We start from the raw sequence: 16,664 nt of genomic DNA on the forward strand, positions 1-16,664 counted from the left end.
TTGAACATTCCGTAGTCAAAGTATCCTACTTTTATTACTCTGTGTTCTAAAGACCTCCCTGTATTCCGGAGACCTATATTATGGTTATTCTTAGTGTTTGGGGTTTTTTTTATGTGTTTGTTTGGTTTTTGTTTTTGCAAGGTAATGGTATTAAGTGACTTGCCTGAGGTCACACAATCAGTATCAAGTGTCTGAGGACAAATTTGAACTCAGCTCCTCCTGACTCCTGGTCTGGTGCTCCATCCACTGCACCACCTAACTACCCCTTAGTTATTCTGTGTTTTTGGTTGTTCTTCATTCTGGAAAAGGACCATGACTTCAGGAAGGTAACACCATGACTGCAAGTGAATTGGATTTAAGTGAGGGAGGGATGTTCAAAGTCAGCAAACTCACTTTTTCCTATAGAACCATCTGGGTTCAGTGCTAAGATATAGATGAGGACATTCTATTTGTAACCCTTGGCTCATAGGTCATTTCCATAAGACGCTCTTCCTTCATGGAGACTGGTTACTCAATGTTCCACTCCTGTGTAGGAGGCAGAATTGTTGAGAGATTGATAGAGAAGAGAGATCCTAGTCATCTGACTTTCAGCCTTGAGAGAAGTCATATGGTAACAGATTCTCTTTCAGGTCCCTGAAGGGAGAGAAAGACTAGGAAGAAGCTGATATGTAGAGGGGGCCAGCAACTTCAATCATGTCTCTGTATCCAGTTTATTACACTAGAAATTTTAGGTAATTTTCCTTTTGGGGGAATCTGGGATTCTCTCTGTCTCTCAGTTGAATTAAAAAATCTCATTCTCAGAGAGAGAGTTCATTCTTCTTGTATATTGTTGGGTAAATGTTCTTTTATGTATACTTTCTCTGATTTTAGTTTTGCTTTTGACTTGGATAAATAGATTTATCTATTATTCATTACACTTTTCTATTTGTGGAAATACCATTTGGTGGTAAGAGAGTCTAGCATTGCATAGATAAGTTGGGGTCTTCCACATTAATTAAAGTCAGGAGCACAGCTTGAACTTAAGAGTTATTTCTTGGAGACTAATAATATTTAAGGGAGCTGATACCTGATAAGCCTGATCCTCTTCTCTTTGAGGAGAACAGAAAGACTCACTTCTGGCCCCAACTTTGTGTTTCCTGTCCTGACTGGAATCAATCTCCCCTGGAAATGGGTGGGTGAAGGAGACTAAAGAGATCTGTCCTTGCCTCTTTGGGAGCCACATTTAGATAGACCCATGTGGCCATATGTAACCTTCAGGGGCAACATATACACAGCACATTACTCTTTTTTTTTACTTTTTTTTAGGTTTTTGCAAGGCAAATGGGGTTAAGTGGCTTGCCCAAGGCCACACAGTTAGGTCATTATTAAGTGTCTGAGGCTGGATTTGAACTCAGGTCTTCCTGACTTTAGGGCCAGTGCTCTATCCACTGCACCCTAGCCACCCCAACACATTACTAATATCCTATTCCTACCTCTTTTATTTGAGTCTTAATTTTTCCTACTTTCTTTAGCTGATACAAGACTAGTTTTAAGGGCTGGGGGGCAGTGTCTATTAACCTACAGGACAGCAACCAGAATTTTGTTGCTCTGATTCTTGCTAAGCACATGTTTGTGTGAGCATTTGATTTTGAATCTCAACTTTGTGATTATGATTACTTTTGTCTGTCCAGGGTCTGCATTCCAGAGGGAATGGGTTGAGTGAAATGTCCTTGGCTGGGGCCCACCGATGTTTGCTTCAGCCTGGACCTTGCAGCCCAAGTATCTGTTCTTTTAGGCTGAACTAGATAATTGAAATAATTGAGATAATTGAAAGCAGTCATTGGGTCGAAGTTCTCTAAAGATGATACTAGGGAAAGAAAGAACAGGTGTTCATCTCAGAAACTCCACATTTCTCTCTCTCTCTCTCTCTCTCTCTCTCTCTCTCTCTCTCATTTTTTGCAAGGCAGTGAGGTTAAGTGACTTGCCCAAGGTCACACAGCTAGGTCATTATTAAGTGTCTGAAATGGGATTTGAACTCAGGTCCTTCTGAATCCAGAGCTGGATCACTGCATCACCTAGGTGCCCCAACTCTACTTTCTCTTTAAGAAACACAAAATGGAATAGTTGGAAGAAACTCTAAAACTGCTCCCACAGACCGCAATCTCCTTGAGGGTGGTGACTGTCTTTTGTCTCTTTTTGCATCCCCCAGAGCTTAGCAGAAGGCTGGACAGGTAGTAAGAGCCTAATAAATGATTTTCAAATCACCAAAGCCCTGGAGAGGAAGAGGAGGAAGAGGAGAAGGAAACCAGGGTCTAGAATAGCTAGTAAGTCAGGGAGTGAAACCCATATTTAAGTGCTTCAAGTCACTAAATTTCTTTGATCTCAGTTTCCTCATATGTTAAAATGAGGGAAATGTGGACTAATATGGACTAATATCTCTTCTTGCTCTAAGATCGGGGCTCATTCTAAAACACCATTAAAAGTTAGTAAATGGGGGCAGTTAGGTGGTGCAGTGGATAGAGCATGGGCTCTGGAGTCAGGCGGACCTGAGTTCAAATCCCACCTCAGACACTTAATAATGACCTAGCTGTGTAAGCAAGTCACTTAACCCCACTGCCTTGCAAAAACCAAAAAAAAAAAAAAAAAAGTGTTAGTAAGCATAGGAAACTAGAGGGTCCCAGGCTCTTTAGGAATCTGTAGTTTAACCCCTCCATTTGAGAGATGATGAGAACCAGAGAGGCTAAGTAACTGCTCCAGATCACACAGCTAAGGGCTGTATAACTTGGACCACAGTCCACGTCCAGGTCCAATCCTGTGCTCCCTTCATGTAAGGGACCTTCCTTTGAGAGAGGAACCATTGAATAGTAAAACAAACAAACAAAACAAAACTGCAGGAGGATCTTTGAGTTCACTTTTTTATGTTATTAAAAAAAGTGCATACTACTTATGATTTGGATGACTTCACAAGGTCGTTTTGAGGAAAATGTCTCGTAAATCTTAAATTGTTATAGAAATGTGAATTCTTATTTAGGTGATTGAAATTAGCTAAGGCTGAGGCAGTGGGGTGTCTTATAGAGCTAGCCTCAGAGTCAGGGAGACAAGTTCATGTCGCCCCTCTCACAGGTGGCCCTGAGGTCACTGACCCCCCACTGGTGGCAGAGGAAAGTCCAGATCAACCCTGGTAGGGGAAGTTGCTGATTGGAAATTCCATTCAATCATGGGCATGACCCAGTACATGTGTATTTACACACATGCAAACTATATAGAAATACATGTGTGTAAGGAGTGTCTATAAGTCACCTGTGTACAGGACATGTGTATGTATGTATGTTACTTGCTGTAGATAAAGGGGATTTGAAAAGTTTTTTTGGAAGCAAGAAGCCCAGAGCCCAGGGGTGTGGAGTCTCTTGGTCCTCAAGCTCGTTTTCGAGTCAGATCGGGTCAGAGCACTGGAGGTCTGGGGCCCTAGGAGGTGAGCTGAGAGCTGGGTGAGAAGGGCCGGGCGGCCAGGAAGCTGGGGCCCTGCCTGCGCTGGGAGACGGATGCTCAGTGGTGAGCGGGGAAGAAGAGGCTGGGGGGGACTGCCTGGAGGAGGGGGCTGGGGGGGAGGAAGAGGAGGCTGGGGGGGACTGCCTGGAGGAGGGGGCTGGGGGAGGAAGAAGAGGCTGGGGGGGACTGCCTGGAGGAGGGGGCTGGGGGGGGAGGAAGAGGAGGCTGGGGGGAGGAAGAGGAGGTGGGGAGGACTGCCTGGAGGAGGGGGCTGGGGAGCACTGCCTGAGCAGGGGAGGGGGCTGGGGTGGGGGGGAGGAAGCAGAGGGGAGGGGGCCCGCGGAGGGGAGGGGGCCGCGGAGGGGAGGGGTCCGCGGAGGGGGGGGCCCGCGGAGGGGAGGGGGCTGGGGTGAGGGGGAGGAAGCAGAGGGGAGGGGGCCGCGGAGGGGAGGGGGCCCGCGGAGGGGAGGGGGCCGCGGAGGGGAGGGGTCCGCGGAGGGGAGGGGGCCCGCGGAGGGGCGGGGGCCGCGGAGGGGAGGGGGCCGCGGAGGGGCGGGGCGGGAGCGGGGGGCGGGCCGGGGCGGGGCTGGCGCGGGGCCGGCCGGCTGCTGCTGCCGCCGCCGCCTGAGCCGCGGCCGCCTGAGCCGCCGCCGCTGGCCGAGGCAGCTGGGTGTCGGGCTGGGGGCGGCCGCGGGGCAGAGCAGCGGCAGCGGCAGCGGCAGCGGCGGCCCGGCCGGCCCAGCTCGGAGGCGGCGGCCCGGGAGAGCCCGGCGGAGGCTGCGGCCGCCCCGCTGCGCCCCGCTCCGCTCGGCTCCGCCGCTTCCCCGGCGGCCCCGGCCCGGCCCCGGCCCCGGCCCCGGCTCCGGCCCGGCCCCGGCCCCGGCCCCGGCCCCGGCCCCGGCGGGGAAAGTTTCCCGGCGGCCCCGGCCCGGCCCGGCTCCGCGGAGGGCAGCGCGCGTCGGCTGCAGGGCGGCCGCTCCGGAAGGTAGGCGGCGGCCGTCCGGGGGCGCCCCCGGGCTGCCCCCCAGCCCCGACGGGGCTCCCCTCGCTCCTCCGCCCGCTCGGGGCGGCTCTGTCCCGGGCCCCGTCCTCCCTCCTCCCCGGCTTCGGCCGGCCCGGGCGGGGGACAGGTGCTCGGGCGGGGGCGCCTGCGGGGGCGCGGGGCGGAAGGGCAGGTGCATTTTTCGGGGGTTCGGGGGCCGCGACCCCTGCTGGGGCGGGAACGCGCCTTGGGGGGCAAGCCTCGGTGGAGGGGGGCCAGGATCCCCGGCAGGAGGGGGAGTGCGCGGGGCGTGTGTGGGGAGGGGGCTAGGGCAGCCCTGGCAGAGCGGCACCCCTCGCCAGGGAGGGGGCACTTGGTGATAGCGGCTCCAACTTTGTTGGGGGCCCGGGAAACAAAAGGGGGGCTCTGTCGGGGGGGCCAGGGCAGAAGCGGCAGCGGCTGTCTGAGGCCGGGATTCATGGGACTGGGGCGGCGCACGGAGGACTGTGCCGAGTGGGGAGCCCAGGGCCAGGGGGCTTTTTAGGAAGGGGCGAGAGGAGCCCGGAGAGGCTCAGATCTGCTCTTGGGCGCTGACTTCGGGGCAGGAAAACCTCCAGTTTTCTGGACTGAGAATCCTTGTGGGTCCCGGGCCACCCCGCGTGGGGAAAAGGAACTTCCGCGGAAGCCCTCCGTGGACCCCCGCTGAGTGCCCCGCGGACCCCCGCTGAGTGCCCCGCGGACTCCTTTAAGCTCCCCTCGGGACCCCCTTAAGGTCTCCGCGTTCCCCTTCTAAGCTCCCTTCCGACCCCTCTAAATTCGGATCCCCTCTAAGTTCCCCCGAACCCTCTCCAAGCTCCCATCGGATCCCCCTCTTAATTCCTTTCAGACCCCCTCTCGTACCCCCGCTACGCTCCCCTGGGATCCCTTTTCTAAGCGCCCCTCGGACCCCCCTCTAAATGCCTTTCAGACCCCCCTCCCGTAGGGCCCTGCCAAGCGCCCCTCGGACCCCTCTGAGCTCCCCGAGATTCTCCACCGACAGCCTGAACTCGGGGCCGAGCAGGGCGGGGGGCGGGGGCCCAGCAGAAGGACTGCGACTCGGGACCTCCCCCCGAGCCCGCGCCCCGGGGCTCCCTGTCCTCGGTGCTGCGCAGCCTCTTGGCCTGAAGCTTATCCAGGAGCCGGCTGGGGCGGGGGGCGGGGAGGCGCGAGAGACCGCATCGCCCGGATTCGTGGAGCCCCCTTTGACACGACCACTTGGCGTGTGTAGACTGCGAGATGCGGCCGAACGAAGGACCCTTCCAAGGTGTCCTGGGGTTGGAACTGTGCCCAAGCCCTCAGTGTCCGGCAAAGTCCCGTTTATCCCAGGCGCCAGGCGTCCTTCCTGGGTCTGCTCAGCCCCCAGCCTTTTGTCAGTGGGGTGTCTCGCAGTCTGCCCTTCCCCACCGCCCCCCTCCCCGCCCCTTTGGGTTAAGTGGCAGACGGGTCCAGTAGGGCTTGGGGAGGAGGGGCTGAGGAGGGTGGGAATTTCCTCTCCCGCTTCAGGGTTCTCTGATAGCCCAGGGCCAGTTTGCCGTGTTCCAGGGCTCAGCCTGGAGCCTTCCCAAAAAGAAGGAAAAAATGGTCGTCTGACTAGGTGACCCGGGATGGTTCCCCTTCCCCAGGCAGTTCGGGGCTAGGAGGACAGCCGGACGAAAGGAGAGTGCCTCAGGTTTCTTTTGAGACACCTGGGGGATCGAGGAGGTTGTTTATATAAACTTTTATTTCTCTTTTAAAGTCATCTTATCCAATTGGAAAAATTTTGCCAGTCCTATTGAGAGCCCCAAACAGATATGTTGTCATCTTTGCCATTTAAGGGACTGTTTAACATTCAAAAGGCTATTCTTCCTGGATTCCCGAATTTCTGTCGATTCCCAAACCCTTGGCCTTTGCCAATGAACAGGTCCTAGGCAGTGTGGTGTCTTCCTTGTTCCAGGAGGCTGCTTTTTTCTTTCTCTTCTCTGGCTTTGTATCCGGATTCCTTCCTCTGCCCTTAGAACTGCTCTTCAGTAAGGGAGGAAATATGAAACAGCCCCTAAAAGATGGTTAATATTCCTGCCTTTCTTGCAGCCAGCTTCATGTTTTCCTTGGATGTCACCAAAATACAACAAAAGTTACCATAAAAAAAGATTATTTTGAATAGATGAGGAGGAGGGAGAGAGAGCAATAGAGAGAAGGGGGAAGGATAGGAACAGAGGGAGAGGAAGGGAGGGAGAGAGGGAGAAAGAGAGAGAGAGAGAGAAAGGGGAAAGAGAGGAAGGGAGAGAGAAAGGGAGGGTAGAGGGAGAAGAGGGGGGGAGAGAAAGGAAGGGAAAGAGAAAAAGGGGGAGAGGAGAGAAGAGAGAGGGAGGGAGGGAAGGAAGGAGGAGAGAGAGAAATGGGAAAGAGGAAGGGAGAGAGAAAGAGGAGGAAGAGACAGAAAGGGAGGGAAGGAGAGAAGAGGGGGAGAGAAAGGAAGGGAAAGAGAAAAAGAGAAAAAGAGAAGGGGAGAAGAGAGAAGGAGGGAGGGAAGGAGAGAGAGAGACAGAGAGAGAAGGAAGAGAGAGAGAGAGAGAGAGAGAGAGAGAGAGAGAGAGAGAGAGAGAGAGAGAGACTGAGAGAGAAAGGGGTGGGAAGAAATACATTTTTTATACTTATTTAAGACATTCCTCTGTACCAGAAAAATAGTGTGGTTTTCATTGACTTTTTCTTGTTTCTCTGCAGTGGAAAAGAGGGGCAATATTATGGGAGGCTGAGAGACAGCCAGACTTAGCAGAAAGCAGATCACTCTTCTTCTCTGTTACCTTGAATCCCAGATTTTTAGAGATGAAGAGGGCTTTAGGGATCACCTTTTGCAAGTAAGGAAACTGAGTCCCAGAGAGAGGGAACCAACTTGGGGGAGGTCACCCAGCTTTCTCTTCCCTACAATTTTGACTTCCAAGGAAGCTTAGTGAAAGTGGAAAAGGGGGAGGGCTCCCTTGAGATGTTGTGAGATTGGTGTTGTGATGAGTGGCATGGAACGTGAGAGGTGGGAGGCCCTTGGACATCAGCTATGGCCACCTTTATGATGCAGTTCTCTGGTGCTGGAGCAGACGGTAGTCATCTGTATTTGTGCCCTGGGGTGCTAGGACCATACATTTTGGGTTGGAAGTGACCTTGGGCACAGTCTAGGCCAGTCGCTTCTTTCGTTTAGAAAGTAGACACGATGTCAGGAAGACCTGGGTTCCAATTCTGCCCCAGACATTTTCCTGTCACCCTGGCAGATCCTGTATTCTCCAGGGGGGCTTCTCTAAGTCTTTCCCCTCAGTATTCTGGTCCTAGAAGGTGCTGATTGAATTCTTTGTACTTTTTCTCCAAGGTTTAGCACACACAGTGAGTATTTAATTAATCAAAGTTGATTGATGGAAGGAAAGAATTGAACCCAGCACCCTCTTTTGCAGATGAGAAACTGAGATCAGATCCATGATGTGTAGTGGAAAGAGTTCTTTATATAACAAGAATCAAAGGATTTGTGTTTGAATCCTAGGGCGGCTTTACCCATGGGTGACCCATGGGCAGTTTCTCCCCCTCCATGGGTCTGCTTTTTCTTTATCTCTAATGTGAAGGGGACTCGACAAAATGGGCTTTAAGGTCCCTTCCAGATCTAAATCCAGTATCCTGATGCCTGAAATCAAACATCCATCTAGGGTCTGAGGCAGGGCTAGGTTTTTCTCCTTGACTCCTTCGCCAAAGTTCTTTCTAGTCCATTTCCTCCTAGGCAAATCTCAGGAGGATCCTGGGAAATTTCAGCTCTCCTTCTCCCACCTCTTCCAGCCTCTCTCCAAGTCCAATCATTCCTTCCCTATTAAAATGACTGAAGTTTTTAATATTCTTTACCTGATGTGAAGTTAAGATGGCAGTGGGTGATTGAAAGACCCCAGTTAATTTCCAGAACTTGAGGTTAATCTGGAGAGGGAGAAGGTTGTCAGCTCATTAGTTTAGGGAGGATCCGGTCCCAAGAGAAATGGAGACTTACATTATAAACCTGGAGAAAAGAGAGGAGGGGAGAGAATGGGACTTGAGAGCAGGGAAAAGAGGAAGGGAGAGGGAGTGGGAAGACAGAAGAGGAGAGAAGAGGGCTTTTACTTTTGATTTAGTCCCACAGTCTCAGATTTGGAGGGATCATGGACCTAGATCTATAATGGATCTCAGAAGTTGTCTAGTTCAGTCTTCTCTTTTGAGAATTGAGAAAACAAAGACCTAAGGAGGGCAAGTGACTTGGCCAAAGTCACACACATAGGAAATGTCAAATAGTATTTGAACTAAAGTCATTTATTTCCATAGCTAGTTTTATTCAAATAGAAATGAAACCCTGAGGATCATATATTGACTTCAAAAACCACAAATTAACTTCATCTATATATTTTTCACTTTTATTCATTTTAAAAAATTAATTTGTATATTTGTTTATTCATCCATCCATTTATTTATTAATTTGTTATTTTCAATTATATTTTAATCAGGTTCAGTAGCCCTGGGGTTGAGAATTTGATGATATCTCTGCTCTGTACTACCCCTCTTTCACTGAATGCTGAGTTGAGAGATCTGGGCCAAAATTCCAGTTTCTGAATCTAAGCCTCAGTTTCCTCTTCTGTACAATATGTAAAATAATAGTTGTCATACTTACCTCAGGAGATAGATAGGCTATGAAGAAAATATACTCTAAATCAGAGATGTTCGATACCTGGCCCATAACGCTCCCAAGCAGACCAGAACAAGATTAAGATGCAATGAACAAAACAAATAAAAATACAATAAAACATAATGTTACGTTTTAAAATTCAGTCAGTTTGCAGTTGGGATCCTTATGTAGTGCTTTAGTGATCTCATTTCTATAGGAATTTTGAAACCACTACTCTGAATGTTCAAGAATGTTAATTATGATGTTTTAACTCTCCTGTCTTCTCTACCCATCTAGACTTTATAGTCTACCTTGAGGGTACAGACTTGCCTCATTTATTTTGGTCTTTGTATTTATCCATCACTAGTTTCAAGTCTGACATATAATAAAGGTTTGTTGACTGACTTATCCCTGCTCTCTTCCCACCCCCTTACCTCTTTACATGCTTCCTTGAGGTGGGGGCCTCAGGTGGGGTATAGGTTAGAAGGGGATCAAATCCCTTCCAAGACTGTATTTTCTCCTCTCCTGCATACACTGGCTAATGGCTATGGGCAGACACCATTTCTCAGAGAGCATCATTGGTCTCCATGCCTTCGCTTCTCTCTCCCAAACCTCAGCTCCCTTCACTATTCTACCCTCACCGACTTGGAAGATGGCAGCTTCCATGTTTGAGATGCAGGTTTGGAGAACATTGCCCATCCTTCTAGCTACCTCAACCCTAATTAACCAAGTTCTTGGAACCATTTGCACTATGGTGACTTAAACTCAGTAGCATTGGTTCATCTTCACCTGAGATCTGATTCCAGACACTTAGTTTGAAAGATTGCTATAGGATTTGAACTCGTTGTTCCCTGAATCTGTACTGCACCACCTAGTGGTGGTGCCCTTATAAGTATCGTAGAAGTTTATGTACATTTTGTGAGAAGGATGGATGGCAGATAGACAGTAAAGGATTTACAAGGACCCAGGATATATTCAAGGCCTCTAGTATATGTGTATGTGAGGGAGTGGGGGAAAGTGGCTATCAGTTCATACAGAGTACTCAGAATATTGGACACCACTGGGCATCCCCATACATATGGAAATAATAATATTTATATGGTGCTAACCATGTGCCAAACATTATATTAAGTGCTTTACATTGTTATCTGATCTTTTAACAACCCTAGGAGGGAGGTGCTTTTATTATTTTCATTTTACAGATAAGGAAACAGAGGCAGACAAGTTAATTGATTTACCCAGAGTCAATTAGAAAATATGTGAAGATGACTTTGAACTCATGTCCTTTAGATTGACTTTGAATTCATATCTTCCTGACTCCAGACTCTGGTTCTTCAGTCCTCCAGGGTCTCATAGTTAACAAGTAAATGAATCTGGATTTGAACTCAGATCCAGTACTGACTCCAGTACTCTATCCAATGAGCCACCAGCTGTCTCTTAGGGGCTCTCATGAATGTACTGAAGTAGAGGTATGCATCTTACCACAAAGAATCAGGGTCAGGGATTATAGAGAATGAGTAAGTTAGTAAATATCTTTTGTAGTACAATGGATAGACACTGGGCCTTGGGTCAGAAAGATCTGAGTTCAAATCCAGCTTCATCTACTTATTAACTATGAGACTCTTGGCAAGTTACTCAAGCTGCCTCAATGTCCAAAACTGCAAAATGGGCATAATAATAATAGCACCTGTCTCCAATAGTTGTATCAAATTAAATAATATTTGTAGAACACTTTACAAATCTTAAATATTTATGTAACTGCTAAATATGGTTATTATTATATCTTTGATCATATATGTATATGTATGTATGTATGAATATATCTACTTAACAAACAAAATTCCTCAGGGGACGGGTGACCATTGTGTCCTCAGGAAACTCACAGAAATGATGACCAAAGACTTAGAGCAGGGAAGGGCCTTAGAAATCATCTGCTCTTTCCCAGTTTTCCAGAGTAGGAAATTGAGTGTTACAGTCACAACCAGGATTAGTCCACTATCTTCATGGCTTTGGAAGCAACTCTCTATCTATTATGCCCCATTACCTTTTCTACTTGAAGGTATTATAGAAATAGGAATTGATGTTTCCATACCCATTTTAAGATTTGCCGAACAGTTGACATGCACAATATCATTTTATATTCATAATAACCCTTTGAGACAGGTGCTTTTATTATTCCCATTCTCTGAGACTCAGAAAGATTAAGGAATTTGTCCAAGGTCACACAGCTAGGATGATACGGCTTTTTTCTCCAAAGGGATAGCTGCCCTTGGGGTTGGGAAGAACTGGGTCAAGTCTTACCAAGGTGACCCCGGGCAGGACATTTAACCTTCTAATGTCCAGCTTCTATGATCATGAGTTTTTAAAAAGAGAGAGTTTTTTTTTTTTTGTTTTTTTGCAAGGCAATGGAGTTAAGTGGCTTGCCCAAGGCCACACAGCTAGGTAATTATTAAGTGTCTTTGGCTGGATTTGAACTCAGGTACTCCTGACTCCAAGGCCAGTGTTCAATCCACTGCGCCACCTAGCCACCCCCAAGAGAGAGTTTTTAATAAGTATTGAATGGATGGAGTTTCATAGGTCATAGGTTTAGAACTGCAAGGGATCTAAGAGGCATGAATTATGATTCCCTCACTTTATAAAGGAGGAAACTGAGGCACGAGTGGTTCATTGACGCACCCAGGGTCACAAAGCTTGTAAATGTCTGAGATGGGATTTAAATTCAGGTCATATACAAGTCCAGTTCTGTGTCCTTAAAATGATGAGACCACAGGACTGACCCTCCCCTTCCCCACTCCCCTGTAGTCCACCATACTGCCTTCGTGTCTTTTTTTACGACTCTACCAGACAGTAGAATCCTTGAGGGCAGAGAATATGCCTCTTTGGTCATGGTAGCATGGTGGTTGGTCAGGAAGCACCTCTTGAATTCTATGGGAGGAGGGGAGTGAGATGAATGCCCTTTCTCTTTGTTTTCTCTCCCCCTCCCCCCTTGGGCCTCCTTGCAGGATTCCTGCAGAGTTAAAATATTATTACTCTCCTTCTGGTAGCCCCTTCGCTCATGGCAGGGTGCCTAATTTGACGTCATTGACAAAAAGCCCTCATTTTTGGCATTTGGTGGATGACATTTCAACAACCAGTGTAGGCCCATTCCTTCCCCCTCTTCTTTTCCCAAACTATAGTGCAAAGACCACATGTGCAGATAATGAGTTTAAGCTGATAAACAATGCACAGATTTACCCAAATAAAGACCTTTCTTCCTAGAAGCCACAGGCAACTTGAAAAGGATTTGTCATTTAAACTCCATCCATACTTTTGTGTTCTTTCTCAGATTGTTGGAGAATTAAATTGACCTGCTGTGTGACTTTGGGGCAGTCCCAGTCTCTCTCTGAGCTATTTCCTCCTCTCTCAAATGAGGGAATTGGATTAGATGGTCTCTCAAGTGTTCTGGCTTGACAATTTATTTTCTAAGTAATACAAACACAGATATTGAATGCAGAGGCCATCTGGTCTAACTTCTTTTTCCAGGTGAGGAATTAAGACCCGATGAGGTTCAATGGGCTCCCTGAAGTCACAGAGACAGGATTTGAACCCAGGTCCAAATCCGCAAACCCTTCCCACTCTATTTGAAAATTAGTTACAGTAGCCTGAGAGACATGGAGGGTTGGTTTATCTTATGGGGTTGCTTCCCTAGCCAGAGCAGGGACCTTTCTGCCTTCAGGAATTCTTCCTTCATCTGAGTTCAGTTTGAAGCTGGAATAAAGGGGGGGGGGTAGGGAGAAGCTTTGGGGGATTGTAGGAATTCAGCTTTATCTGTCCTGCTTCTAACAAAACACTTTAAGGTTCACAGTCAACAAACATTTCCCCAATGCCACCCAGGTGCCAGCCGGGCTTACTTTCTATTGGTGGAAAAACATAAGTAGGGATACAGACCATCCATTGTCAGTGGGACGTCATATTTTTGATTCAGAGCTCTCTAGTTTTACATGGTGGGACACTGAGGCAAAGGGAACACACTGAGCCTTTCCCATGTTCCCACAGGACGTTCCAGCTGAGCTGCCTTCTTCTCACTTGCGTATCATGCCACCCCTTCCCTATCATGCCACCCCTTCCCTCTGGGAGGGAAGGAGCCTATGATTTCATGGGTAGAGGGAGCTATCCTAACAAGAGACTGACACCTGCTTTTTGGTTTGGAGAGCTACCCTGAGAGACTGGATAGTTACAATCCTAGGATCTCTTAGCTAATAATGTGTTTCAGAAGCAGATCTTGAACACTCCCGAAACCATCTTCTTCCTATTCCACACTATCATCAGAGTATCATCATTCCCATTTTATGGGTAGAGAAATTGAGGTTTACTTGTGAGGTCCCACAGCTACTAAGAATTAGAATTGGGAAGAATCACATAGGGTCCAGGAGACTCCCAGCATGATTAGTCCTGTGATGGACTACTGAATATCGACTGGTTGTTTTTTCTTCTCTTTCCCCATCTTCTAAAGTGCCGGCTCCCCCAAGTCTCTTATTGACTCCCTAGCCCACATTAGGAGGGGGAGAAGTCTGGTTTTTTTTTTTCTTTTCACTCTTTAGGACAGGGGAGGACATTCTGTTTCTCCATTCGGGGCTGGTTGCCAGGAAAGGGTCATCTCACAAGGAAGCACCAGTTTATTAAAGTTGACTGTTAGGAGAAATCTAACCAGATCTAGAATTCCAAATGCTGGTCCCCCATCTCCCACACCCCCTCCCCCTTATTTCCAAAGCCTCTAGCTTTGCATCAGACTTCTGGCTGTGTTTCCAAGTGGGAGAAAAAACTTCAGGCCCCTAATGATTTCAGAATGAGGGGCGGAGAAAGATGTTAGGAAGGACAGTTTTAGGCAGTCATGCTGAAAGCTCTAAGAATTCTGGCCAAAACAAAATTGTTTGGGAAGTGCTGTTCATTCTGACTTTTTGGTATCCCCCTGCTCCCCAACCCAGAACGACACATGTTGAAAATTACAAATCTGAATTATCCTTTAGGAAGGGAATTCAGAAATATGAAAAGTCTGTCCTTGGCCAACGTGGCATAATGGAGAATTCTGGGTTTGGAATTGGGGAAAAACTTGGTTTGAATCCCACATTCAACACCAGCTGTGGAACTCTAGGCAAGCTCCTTAACCTCTCTGTCTGTAAGATGGAGGTAATCATACCTGAAATACATGAGCCATAGAATTATGAAGATCTGCCCATCAAAGAGCCTTTCTTAAGCCCCCAGGACCCAAGGCTATAATATTTATGAAATGCTCTGAAAACTTTAAAGCGTTGTGTAAATGGTAGTTATTGCTAATAAAATATTCATTTGAGGGTGGAGCTATAGAGCCAGGATTTCATTGGCATCAGGAATTCCCTGTTAGAATGATCAGCATAAGTCTATGAAACTTACAGTCTTGGAAAGCTGCCCGAGGGCACTTCAGGGCCTTGGCCAGGGACACCAGTCATTCTAAGATGAAGGCAGGACTTGCTTGACTCCAGAGCTTTCTCTCTCTGAAGTGAGCCCTTGATCCTTTATACTGTGCTTTCTTTTGACAACATTATTATTAATATTATGTAACTCTAATGATATTCAGACTGAATGAATTGACTCTAATCACTCCTGGCTCTCCAGTTCAGTTCTTTTGGGTTTGGGCATGAATTATCTACTTTCTCCTGTCTCAGATCTTAAAGAATAGCTTTGTGAATATCTCTTGTTTTTATATTGCTTGTATTTCTCCATATCTCCCTTCCCTCTCAAAGAGTTACCCTTTATGACAAAAGAGAGAGGGAGGTAAGGAAGGATGAAGAGGGAAAGGTGGTGGGGGTGGGGGAGGAAGGAGAGAGAGAGAGAGAGAGAGAGAGAGAAGATAGAAAAAGAGGAGAGGAAAGAAGAATTGGGAAGAGAGAAAAGAGAAAAAGAGGGAGAGAGAAAAAGAAGGGAGAGGAGGGAGAAAGAAGAGAAAAAGGAAGAAAGAAGAAATGAGAAAGGAGACAAGAGAGAAAAAAATAAAAAATAAGATAAAGAGGAGAGAAAAAAGGAAAGAGAAAAGAGGAGAGAGAGAAAGGGAGAGAGAAGAGAGAAAAAGGAGAGAGGAAAAAAGAAATGAAAAGAAGGAAAAGGAGAGAGGAAAAGATAGAAAAAGGGAAAAGAAATGAGAAAAGATGGAGAGAAGAAAAGAGAAAAAGAAGCAGAGAGAAGAAGTGAGAAGGAAAGAGAAGGGAGAGGGGGAGGGGGAAAAGAGAGAGAGAAATAGAAAAAGAAAATTCAGTTATATCAAAATCAACACATTTGTAAAATGTTGTGAACCCTCTCCCTCGGTAAAGGAGATTGGGGAGGTAATTCCTCATATCCTCTCTTTGGGGCCAAGTTTGGTCTTTAAAATTTCGCACCAATGTTCCACTCAGATTTCAGAGTCTTTAGAACTGGAAAGGATCTTGGGAATCTTCTTGTGTGATCCCCTCATTTTATAGAAGAGAAACCTGAGACTCAGAGAATTGAAGGGATGTTCCCCTAAGACACAAAGGTAGTTCGTTGGAAAACTAGCCTTACAAGCAAGGCTGCTTGGAGAGTCCATATGGTTACAGTGGAATGGAGGCTGTTTAGAGTCACACCACGGGTTCAGGTCATGGCTGACAAGCTCACTTCCTTTGTGAACTTGGGTAAGTTTTTAAAATTTTTCCAACTTCATTTTCCTTATCTGTAAAATGGGAGAGTTGGACTTGTCTTCTAAGGCCCCTTTTGACCCTGAATCCACGATTGTAGTATCTAAGGTTTCTCAGGGTGGACCTCCCCAGGGAATGGATTCCTCAGAACAATGGCAACCAGGTTCTGAAGAGTCCCTCACGTCTGTTGGAGGACGCCATCTAAGATGGAAACTGATGGAGTTCTCCTATTCCAAGTCGCCTTTCGGGCTATGGTCCTATAGTAAGCCGTTGTGGTTTCCATTTGAAATGGGAAAGGAATTTAGAACCCGGGACCCCAAATCCAAATTGTCTAATTACTACTCAGTGCTTGGTGAGGAAAGCTCCCTTGTGTCCCTGCCCCCCCCCCCCTTCTTCTTCTTCTCTCTTAGGCTACAGGTTTGGTAGGGAAGGACAGACTGTGGCAAACTCTCTCTGGCCAACTGGCTAAGATTGCCATCCTGATGGAGCAAGTTCCCACCTCCTGGTTTCTGACATTCATCGTCAGTACTCCAGTGGCACCAGACGGAGCCGTCAGACACACTGAACATGCATTATTGAGTTGCTGTGACCACAGTTCTTGAGGCTGTTTGTAGGGGGAGGCTCTAACATCAAAACAGAGACTAAGCAAATGTTTGTCAAAAGAAGTCCCAGAAGGCTCAGAGGAGAAAGGCTTACTGAAAGGGAAGGAGTTGGGACTGAGGGGAAAGCCAGGCTGGGGGGTGGGGTGGAGGCCAGAGGGAGGGCTGCCCCACTGAGCTCCCTCTCCTTCTGGGGCAGAGAGGGTAGGGAAGAGATGCTAATTGTCTGCCTCTCTGAGGCTGGGAAGGAAGGGAAGCAAATCCCTCCCAGTTTGGGA

The 16,664-nt window shown here is 47.7% G+C and overlaps 1 long non-coding RNA gene across 2 annotated transcripts in view; it reads left to right on the plus strand.

The window, feature by feature from the left end:
* The first annotated feature begins 3,459 nt into the window (after positions 1-3,459).
* The window catches only part of LOC141518479 (uncharacterized), a 202,781-nt gene continuing 189,576 nt past the window's right edge, over positions 3,460-16,664 (plus strand). Inside the window, exon 1 of one of the 2 annotated variants that reach the window (XR_012477203.1) lies at positions 3,460-3,531. This is a non-coding gene — a long non-coding RNA (uncharacterized LOC141518479). Of the gene's footprint in view, positions 3,532-4,348; positions 4,454-16,664 lie in introns of those variants that run through there. The other variant, XR_012477202.1, reaches the window with a different exon arrangement.

Source organism: Macrotis lagotis, chromosome 3 (assembly GCF_037893015.1).
Source record: "Macrotis lagotis isolate mMagLag1 chromosome 3, bilby.v1.9.chrom.fasta, whole genome shotgun sequence".
NCBI classification, from domain to species: Eukaryota; Metazoa; Chordata; class Mammalia; order Peramelemorphia; family Peramelidae; genus Macrotis; species Macrotis lagotis.